This window comes from Tauraco erythrolophus (genome assembly GCF_009769465.1).
Source record: "Tauraco erythrolophus isolate bTauEry1 chromosome 27 unlocalized genomic scaffold, bTauEry1.pri scaffold_49_arrow_ctg1, whole genome shotgun sequence".
NCBI lineage: Eukaryota > Metazoa > Chordata > Aves > Musophagiformes > Musophagidae > Tauraco > Tauraco erythrolophus.
In genome coordinates this window covers 218,454-229,310 of record NW_028238560.1, presented here as the reverse complement: position 1 = coordinate 229,310, position 10,857 = coordinate 218,454, and positions in this window count along the sequence as shown.

Sequence of the window (10,857 nt, the reverse complement as noted above, 5' to 3'; positions counted from 1 at the left end):
GGAACTATTTCTTGTGTCCAGCACAGTTGCTATGACTATAAAGCATACTGCTGCCTTTTATGGATCACTTCGAAGTTTAGGGCCACAGTGATACCTATGAGCACAAGTAACTTTCAAGGTGAAAATAACCTTTCTGGGAGTCTGAGCCTCTTACACCTTTTCTCACTACCTTACATCAGACAGGAGAGGATTAGACCTGCAGGCCAACCCCACAAGCAAGGCAGCCACTAAAGACAGGCAGGTTCAACCTGACAGGCAGAGCTTTGTGGGACCTCTGGGTCCACACACACATGATGGACCTTGAGGACTTAAAAAAAAAAAAAAAAAAGAAGTTCCATTACATTTCTGGCAGTCCATAACATTGGGGAATTTTCATTTGCTGATGATTTCAATTTTCCTCTTCAACACAATCTCTTACTTACCAGAAGTTCATGGACACAAATTATGGTTTACGGAAATACAGCTCCGTAAAACTTTAAAGCACATTATAGCAGCAATCTTTCCTGCATAACAGGCCTCTTATCCATTTCCTACCCCAACAACCACATCACTCAAAGCACATCAACAGTCCCATTGTATTATTACAGTAAAAAGAAAAAGGCTTATGGCTGTCATATTTAAACCTTTATCAGAGATAGGTGGGTATTACCTTTTTATTCTAGAGGAAACAGGTGTCCAGAATGCAGTATCAATACAAAAGTCTTGACAGAAAAAAAATTTTGCAGATATCTAGGCAAGATTCTCAAAGCATCAGCTTTTCCATGAGCATATAGGCATGAAGGCATCTGCCTTTTCAGTTTTCCTTCACTTCGATCTAGGTCTTTTGGTTAATGAACAAATAAAATGTGAACTGACATAGATCCATATGCCCTGGACCTTGTTATCTAACATCAAAACACGGACTGGTTTAGAAACAGCACTGCAAAGCCTTCTGAGTTGCAAAACACAGCTAAAGGAAGTTTCATCTTGGTCTGGTGAACTACATAAAGATTCTGGAGCACTATCCCTACACAAAAAGTCCTGTAAACAAACCATGAAGACATGTTAGTAAACACAACACAAAAGAGAAAATCTTTGTCAATTTAAGATTTTGAAATAATTTATACAATTTCAGACATGTTATAACAGCAATCAAACTGTTCACAAGGTCTTGGAGAGTTTCTAGACAGAGAAAACTTAAATATAAAAAAAAACCCTATAATATAACATACAAAAATTAAAAATAAATGCTGGAGTTTTTATGGTCTTCAATAGGATGTTTAGATTAAATTACAATACAGCCCTGTACCCAGAGAGATGAAAGAAATCTAAAATAACTTTGGTCAGACCAGCCTCCTGTAAGGTTCCAGCCTAACTCCCTACACAAAGCAGGACTAACCCCAAAGCAAGATGAGGTTGCTCAGCACCTTGTCCAGTTAAATTCTGAAACCTACCAAGGCTGAAGATCCCACCAGCTCTGTGGTACAGCGCTGCACCACTCAAATGGGGAAAAATTTTGCAGCAGAATTTGTATCCACAACCTCTTAACTTTTGAATGTGCCTCTCTGACATGGCCACGCACTAAATAGTTGCAGACAGCAAGATCTCCCCTTTGCCTTCTCTCCTCCAAGCTGAAAGCCAGTTCTATCAGTTTCTCCTCATGTGTCCTGTGCTTCAGACCCTGACTACCTCATCTGGACTCTCCAGTATGTCTATGTCTTTCTTATGCTGAGGGACTGCAAAATGGAAACAGTACTTCAGGTGTGAACTCCTAAATACCAAATAGAGATGAACAAACACTTCCCTCCATGTGCTAGCTACACTTTTACTAATGCAGCCCAGTATGTGGTCGACGTCCATTGCAGCAGCAGCAGCACCACTATAAGTATGTATGGGAAATTGTGTCAGAAACCTTGCAAAAGCCAGGGGAAACAGCACCTACTGATCCTCCATCCAGACAGCCAGGCATCTCATTGCAGAAGGTAATTGGGAAGATCTACCTTTAGTAAAGCCACATTGACTGTTTTAAGTTACCTTCTTACCCTTTGTGTGCCTTCACATCCTTGGACATGGTTTTGAGGAGGATCTGCCCCAAAACTTTCCCAGAAATGAGGTGAGGCTGATTGGCCAGTCATTTCCTGGATCTTCCTTGTCCTTTTTGAAGATGAGTGTGACACTTGCCTTTTTCATGGTGGCCATCAGCATCCTTCCCCAGCTGCTAAGAGTTTTCAAAGATGATGTAAAATGGTCTTGCAATGACATCAGCCAGCCCCCTCAGTGCCCTCAGGCACATCCTGTCTGGTCTCATGGAGTCTTGTATGTCCAGTTTCCTTAAATGATCTAGAATTTTATCTTCTTCTAATGTACTCCTCTCTCCCAAACTCTGCCACTAGGCATGGAGACCAGGGAGGCCATGCTAGTGAAGCCTGGAGCCTTTTCTACGTTCTTTGTCAATATGACACCCAACCCATTCATAGAATCATAGAAACATAGAATGGTTAGGGTTGGAAGGGACCTCAAAGATCATCTAGTTCCAACCCCCCTGCCATGGGCAGGGACACCCTCCACTACACCAGGTTGCCCAAAGCCTCATCCAACCTGGTCTTGAACACTTCCAGGGATGGGGCATCCACAACTTCTCTGGGCAACCTGTTCCAGTGCCTCACCACCCTCAATGTAAAAAATTTCTTCCTTATATCTAATCTAAATCTGCCCTCTTTCAGTTTAAATCCATTGCCCCTTGTCCTATCACTACACGCCCTTGTAAAAAGTCCCTCTCCAGCTTTCCTGTAGGCCCCCTTTAGGTACTGGAAAGCTGCTATACGATCACCCCGGAGCCTTCTCTTCTCCAGGCTGAACAGCCCCAACTCTCTCAGCCTGTCTTCATAGCAGAGGTGCTCCAGCCCTTGGATCATCTTCGTGGCCCTACTCTGGACTCGTTCCAGTAGCTCCATGTCCTTCTTATTTTGGGGACTCCAGAGCTGAACACAGTATTCTAGGTGGGGTCTCACGAGAGTGGGCCAACATTTTCTAAATCCACCCCTGCGCATTCAAGTAATGTTTCTATGTTCCTTCTGGGCAGCCCACTCCTTCTTTCGCTTTCTGTGCACTTCATTTTTTTTTATTTGAGCTTAGTCTTGAATTCCTGGTTCATCCATGCTGGCTTCCTGCCATGCTTGTTTGACTTAGTGCAGGTCACACTGGGCCTTTCTTCTGCTTGGGGAGGTCATCCTTGAAAATTTAGCAGATTTTCTGGGTGGCTTTGCCCTTCAAGGGCAGCCTCCATTGCAATCTTACCTAACTCCTTAATATGTCAAAGCCTGATTTCCTGATGTCAGTTGTTCCTCTGATGCTTGCCTTCCTCACTTCTCTCAAATCCATCAAGTCATGCTTCCAGCAGTCAAAGCTGCCATCGACCATCACATCCCCAAACATTTCTTCCTTATGCATAACTAACAGATCCATCACTTCCCTCCCCTAGCTGGCCTGCCCAGCACTTTCGTCAAAAATGAAATGACCATTAGATCTCATGGTGAGGTTCTTTCTGCTTTTTTCCCCTCATTTTCTGGCCTATGAGATCCCTGTTTGAAGCCTCACAAAATCATGAGACCTCTGCATCAACTGCACCAGGGCCCTTATCATACTCGTTAATCTTAATACCAGAAGAATGAAACTCAGTTGCAGGGGAAGGGGGACAAAAAGCTCCCCACTTTCCTTTGTGTCCTCCCATCTGGGGAAAAAGACCTCCTGGGCAATGTGCACTAGACTTCTCCAAGGAGTACCCAGCAAGCTGGGCAGATTCTGTGCACTACTCCCACCGCTCTTCTTGTCTTAGCCTTTTAGGTACACCATTGTCCTTCTCTTGTCATGACTTGTCCCATGTAATCACTTGGGATCCTGAGTCTGGCAGTCCAGCCCTCCCCACCAGCAAGACACATGTAAGGGAAAGAGTACAGATTGCAGACATGTCATGGTATTCTAGAGAAGTGGTAAAGACTGAATCATAGAATCATAGAATCATAGAATGGTTAGGGTTGGAAGGGACCTCAAAGATCATCTAGTTCCAAACCCCTGCCATGGGCAGGGAAACCCTCCACTACACCAGGTTGTCCAAAGCCTCATCCAACCTGGCCTTGAACACTTCCAGGGATGGGGCATCTACAACTTCTCTGGGCAACTTGTTCCATTGCCTCACCACCCTCTGAGTGAAAAATTTCTTTCTGAAGGTTGTGTGTGAAACTGAAGGTCTTGATTTGAATAAAAACCTACTCTATAAAGATAAAGGCAAGAGAGTCTCAGTCACTTCCTCACAAGCCATCAAGTGCAAGCTCCCCACTCAGTGCCCAACCACCAGCAGTGCAGATGTGAATAGGTGATCCCAGTGGTAGCAACTCCATTGCATGCTATGACAGCCAGAGGTGGTCTCTTCAGCGATAGGCAAGAGCACCATGCCAAGCCCTAGGCACAGGAAGAGTTTCCAGATCCTGTGCCCACAAGTACTTCTTGGTGCTGTTGGGGATCACCACTTCTCCACGCTGTGCAGACTTTCTAGTGCTGATGCCTGGGAATTCAGCCTCAGGGAACAGGTCAGGGATGCAGGGCTCTCACAGCACATCCTGCTATACAGCAGAAAGGACATGCTTCCACAGCCATCCTGCTCAGTGGATGATCTAGCTTGTATGCCATACATGCTCCCACGTACAGATGTCAAAACAGTGACACTTCTTTTAACGTTTCAAATCCAGACTGGATAAAGTGCTGAGAAACTTTGTATTAGACACAACATGACAATACTCAAATACTGCCCTGCCTGGATGGCTGGTAAGCTAAGAGGGACCATTAGCTCCTGCTTGGGTGCTTTGGAAGAAATACCAGGGGTCTTTCCAGCCACTGTCACATACACACACACATATGCACGGAGTTCACATAGTTCTGACGACACTGATGATGGGAAGAGCCTTGCTTTGTAGGGCTTCTAGAGCAGACTTGGAGCTACTCTGCCCTCGCGTGGTATATGGACATTTCTGCAGTAACTTCTCGCTGTATCTTTAAGGCTACCATTATATGACATCTGCAAAAGACGCTGTACTCATTTGCACACGGGCTTACAGAGCATTCTGAACGTATCTGACAGATCACATTCAACAAACATCTAAGTCATACCCCAGAGACACATGCCATTTTGAAGATGAGCGTAAGATGTCATCAGATGCTTTTTAAAGTGCTTCTCAGATCACACTTGTGAGACAAAATTTCTTACAATATTCCTGAAGACACTCCCCAATGCTGGAACCTTGATATCCAAAAGTCATTTTAAATTGTCTCAAAGACCTCACCTAAGGGACAGAGACAAGAAGAATTTGAAAAAATCATCCAGCCCAGGAACCATTCTGTGACTCTTCTGAAAGCTGGAAAAAATTCTGAACTACAGATCCAGCACATCAGAAACCACAGCCAAAGGCAATTTTGAAAATATATACATCTAAAGCCCCACCAAAGCAATTTATCAAATGTCTCAGTGATCCCACTGAAGGGACATTTAGAAAATGCCCATAGGACATTACTGATGAAACAATTGTGAAAATCATCAAGGCAGTTGTGAAGCTGCCCTAGAGTCAAACCATATGGATTTACTTTGAACATCTTGGTCATTCTAAAATTGCCCCAAATAACACCACATAGAAGCCATTTTGGAAGTGATCTGTAACGTCAAAGCATAGCCATAAACACCCCATTAAAAGGACCATTAAGAAAAACAACCAAAAAAATCCCACAAAGCATCCAGTATTAAAAATCTTTTGTGTGATTTTTGGAAGCATTCTCATGGGGGCCTTTTGAAGGGCTTTATACAACGATCTCTCAATTTTTTATGGTCCTGTTTACAATGGCTCTTTTGTGGGGATTTGGGCTTACTCTTGATAGCTCCTTGGTGGTATTTTTGGTCTCTTCAGTGTGTTTTCACAATAGTTCCATGATGGAGGTGGGGTATTTTTACAAGAGGCATTTCACAGATTTTTTTTGAGATTGTTTACATAATGGTTATGTAATGGTGTCTTGGGGGAGGATCAGAGATTGGATTTGAACTGTCTAAGTGATGCTAGATTTGCGAGTATTTTCCCTTGTTAGCTCTACATTCATTGGACCACAGCCCAAATTTTGTGCCATGAGGAGCAAAGAGAAGACAATCATAATCACAGGATTTCCACTGCTGACTCCAGTTGCAGGGGAAGGGCCAGAACAGCCATATTGTAGGCAGCTGAAGATGACGCCACCCTGCAGTCAACAGAGGAAACAAATTGAATCTGCTATGAATCTTTCCATGCCTACAGACTGCAACAATCTCAAACTGATCATCTGTGATCATCCATCAGTGAGCTGGGCCAATACTGACTCCCTGCCAGCTATCAGTCCCCTGCAGAAAAAAAAGTCAGCAAAGAAAGATGTGTGAGGCTAGCTCTCAGAGAAAGGCAGCCATGATGGGTCAGGTGCAGCTTCTCTTGGAGATGTACCTGATCACAACTCAGTAAAGCCGCCAAGGCCCCACAAGTGATGCATCTTGTTGCTAAACTGAAATCCAACCTTGACAAAGGCCTTATGTCTGGCTAGGAGGAGGGCTCCTGTTTGACTCTCAAGTCTAAGGAACCAATGACTTTTCGGGCCCATGCCTGAGGCTCTTCTTCACCCCCTCTAAGTCTGTCCTGGCTCTACATTTAAGAAGTATCACCAGAGGCTCACTGGAAGACTCCTTTCCACAGATTTCACACGAAAAGACACGCTGCCCCAAAAAGAAAGTTGCAGTTTTGCTATTAACCTTTCTGAGTTGTTTTATTATTATTATTTATATTTACATCGCCCTCAGGTGTATCCAGCCTGGCCAATATCCAGTGAAGTGACCTTGTGCTGCTGTACTGATACGTTATCAGCTGGATGGCTCCCAGCTCTCTTGACAGCTCCAGCAAGACCCTTTCAAACAAGAGAAACTGACAAAAGTGACAAAACTGCTTACCTGCAATGAAGAAAAGCAAAGTCAGGTTGTCATGTTTTCTTCACAGACTTTCGTAGAGGGATATTGAAACAAAGCGAGCATAAAAGGAAGAGTGGAAGATATTGTGGAATATTTTGGGAGAGCTATGGTGTTGAACATGGACCACAACAGTGACAGTCAGAACCCTGCTACCTCTTGAGGACAGAGTCCAGCCTGGTTTTCTTTTCCACCACTCCTCTGACAGCAAGCATGACTTTCTCACCCAGGGATCCAGTCGGCTTGCTCCACAGTAAAGCCAGATTGTAAATTAACATGTAAAAAGTGGAGGATCAAAGAGTCTGGGTTCTTCCACTATCACAGCCACACTAATCTTGCCCGTCCCAAACTGGTAAACCACTGCTGAAGAAAAATCTGGAGCAGCCTGCTTCTGCTCCAGGCTTGAAGGAGAGCTTGGGTGCCCAAACACTGGCCTGTTTTTTCCAGGAATGTTAGTTGCTTTGATATGGGAAATCACCTCTTCCTGCAAAGCTTGCCTTGTTTTCAACCAAAGAACATTCATCAGCTAGACTGGAAAAGAATAAAGATATTTCTTAATCCAGGGCTTGTAACAAGGAGCTGAAATGCAGTAACTGACTTTTTCTCCTAGAAACTGCAGCATAAGAATTGAAAACAGACTCCCATGTCTTCAGATGAGCAGCTCAATGCAATGCCTAGCTGAAGCCAGTAAGCACTTCGAGTGCTGCAGCCTTTGAGTGCCTCTAGCTGGTAGAGGATTATCCTCTAGAGGATGTTTCCAAATCTGGTGGTGGCTTTTGTCAGTTTTGACCTAAGTGACTCACAGTCAACCCAGTTCCAACCTTTCTTCCTCTGCCTTCCACAAACCATTCCTCCTCTCACGACAACAAACAATTCTGTGTGTCCAGCAAGCACGACTAATTTGTCCAGTGGTGGACCAAAGGTATGACAGTCCAGAAAAAAAAAAAATGCAAGCGCTTAAGAACAAAAATGCTGCATTTTGGGGTTTTGGTTGTGGGTTTTTTTAAGATTGGGTATGGCAAAACTGGAGAGGGTGCGGGGAAACAAAAGAATGTTTAACATAAATTAGACAATAATTTAGAGAATAAACAATGAAAAACATCAGTCTAATGTTTAACAGTGCATTAGCTCTGCTGAGTTTAAGCCTTCAAAAGACTTTATAACTAATAAGTATTTCACGTAAGATCAGTTTGTTCACAAATTAAAAATGGTTTGTAATGTTTTCGCCCGTACTTAGGCTAAAGCTCTTATTGATCTGTGCTTTAGAGTTCTTGCACATCTTTACTCTTCTGACACCACAGACTAGTGCCTGTGACTCATGTTGACACTGCGAGATCTTGGGGTATATGAAGGCAGATAAGTGTGGCATGGCTCTGTCCGATCTGTCTTTGATGCACTCTCAGCTCTTTCAAAATTCATTAATCTGTTCCCTGAAACTCTTGTGCCTCCCTATGATAGAGTTATGCTCATCTCAGCCACATCAGTCATATTCCCAAAACATACAGCCAGCTGTGGAAGTATTGCATTTCTCAGACTACTCTGATGGCCAATGACAGCTCTGAAAACTTGTATCACTGTGATGCACAAGACAGTAAGGAAGGGACAGGAGAGGTTTCAACCACAATCCACATGAAACAGTAGAATCATAGAACCATAGAATGGTTTGGGTTGGAAGAGACCTTAAAAATCATCTAGTTCCAACTCCCCTGCCATGGGCAGGGACACCTTCCACTAGATCAGGTTGCTCAAAGCCTCATCCAACCTGGTCTTGAACATTTCCAGGGACGAGGCAGCCACAACTTCTCTGGGCAACTTGCTCCAGTGCCTCACCACCCTCAGAGCAAAGCATTTTTAGCTTGTATCTAATCTAAACCTGCCCTCTTTCAGTTTAAATCCATTGCCCCTTGTCCTGTCACTACATGTCCTTGCAAAAAGCCCCTCTCCAGCTTTCTTGTAGCCCCTTGTAGGTACTGAAAGGCTGCTAGAAGGTTTCCCCGAAGCCTTCTCTTCTCCTGGCTTAACAGCCCCAACTCTCTCAGCCTGTCTCAATAGCAGAGGTGCTCCAGTCCTCGGATCATCTTTGTGGCCCTCCTCTGGACCCGCTCCAATAGCTCCATGTCCTTCCGATGTTGGGGACCTCAGAGCTGAATGCAGTATTCCAGGTGGGATCTCATGAGAGCAGAGTAGAGGGACAGAATCACCTCCCTCAATGTAAAAAATTGCAAATCCAAAGTGCCTCAGGCTGGAAATTTGGGCTCTGCAGTGTTGGTCTGAAGTGAAATGGCCTGACTTGCTTTTCTAAGGAGTATGCCTGAGAGGAGAAAGGCTGAGATGTTTGGCTTCATGGGGATGTCATCTCAGTGTACTCAGCCCACGTGATCTGGAGACACAGTTTCTGTATATTAATTCTGAGGCAAACTAGGTTTGATTTGCAGTATGAATAACAGTGTACAGCAGCTTTCCCAGAGTGGTTTGTGCAGGAGATACTGAGCTAGGACATATTGCAGCTCTGGTGAGCCAAGCCAGTGCATCTGCTAAGTAACTGCTTCCCCCATAGCCTAGCACAGGGATGGGGGAACACCTCTGTCACCATGAGTGCTGTGTTTCAGTCCGGCCATTCTGCAGGGTAGTCCTGGGGGCAGGAGGAGTCAGGCCTTGGCTGGCCTGAACACACCTGCTGCATGTGAGATTTGGTACCATCTACCCCAAAAGTCATGCTGCACAAACAACCACAGACAACCAACACTACTCCAGTGTCAGGCCCCATCCGAGCACATCCCAACTGCCTCTTCAAATACACTACAACACAGGCATCTCCTCCCGCTTATTGGGCTGGCGCGGGACAGTGGCAAGAGGTCTCTAAGTTCGAGCCAGCCTGAGGGCGCACCCAAAAAGGAAGCCTGTGGATAAGGTTTTCCCAAGTTTCTTCTCCACACTGTACTAGCTGGGACCTTTTTATGCAATCCCAGAGGATGCTCCAAGGATAGGACAAAAAGTGCTACCAAGTCAAGTCAAGTCAAGGAATTTAGCTCTGTGGACAGTAACATAGACTCAAAGCACAATTAAATTGAAGTTCTAGAGACCCCTGGAGGTCCCTGGTCCCACCCCACTCAAAGGAGACGCATTAGGTTGCTAATCACATTAGGTTGCTCAGGGCCTTGTCCAGGTGTCTTTGAGAGCACAGTGCATTCCTACAGTGTGTTTAGATAGTGTCACCATTATGTGATGAAACCACATTCTCACACATGGGAATGAGATATTCGCTGCTCTACAAGTATTAGCTGCTTCTGAAACAGTGTGACTGTGGTAAACTTATTTGTACGTTATTTCTGAGCCCTATGACATACCTTGCTCTTGTTTACACATTTACAAAGTTGGTGGTTTTATTTTCTCTGTTTTAATTCATTTTTCCTATTTTAAAATATTTATCTAAAGGAAAAAATATATGAAGACCTTAATGTGGAGAGCAACTCAATGTATCTGTCAACATCCAAAAATTAAGAATGTGCACCTATTTCATAACGCACAGTGTAACAGTACTTTCTGTGTGGTATTTTTCATCTTTTGTGATATAAAGTTTAGTTTCAATATGCAATTTTTACTGTGGCTACCTTAGTTTTCCCAGTTGTAAAAGAACATCTTGAAAAAAATAAAGGGAGTAATGGATTTTTTTTAATAGGTCTTCAATACTGTCAGAGATTTCATACATATCCCATATCCTCGGAATCAGCATGAGGTGGATGTAGAGACGCATTTGATGTGTCTGTTGGGAAATGAGTGCATAGCATGAAGGTAAGCACTGTGTAGGCATATGACGACTTTTTAGCTCCATTACTCCAGGCTGCATCTCTCGTGGA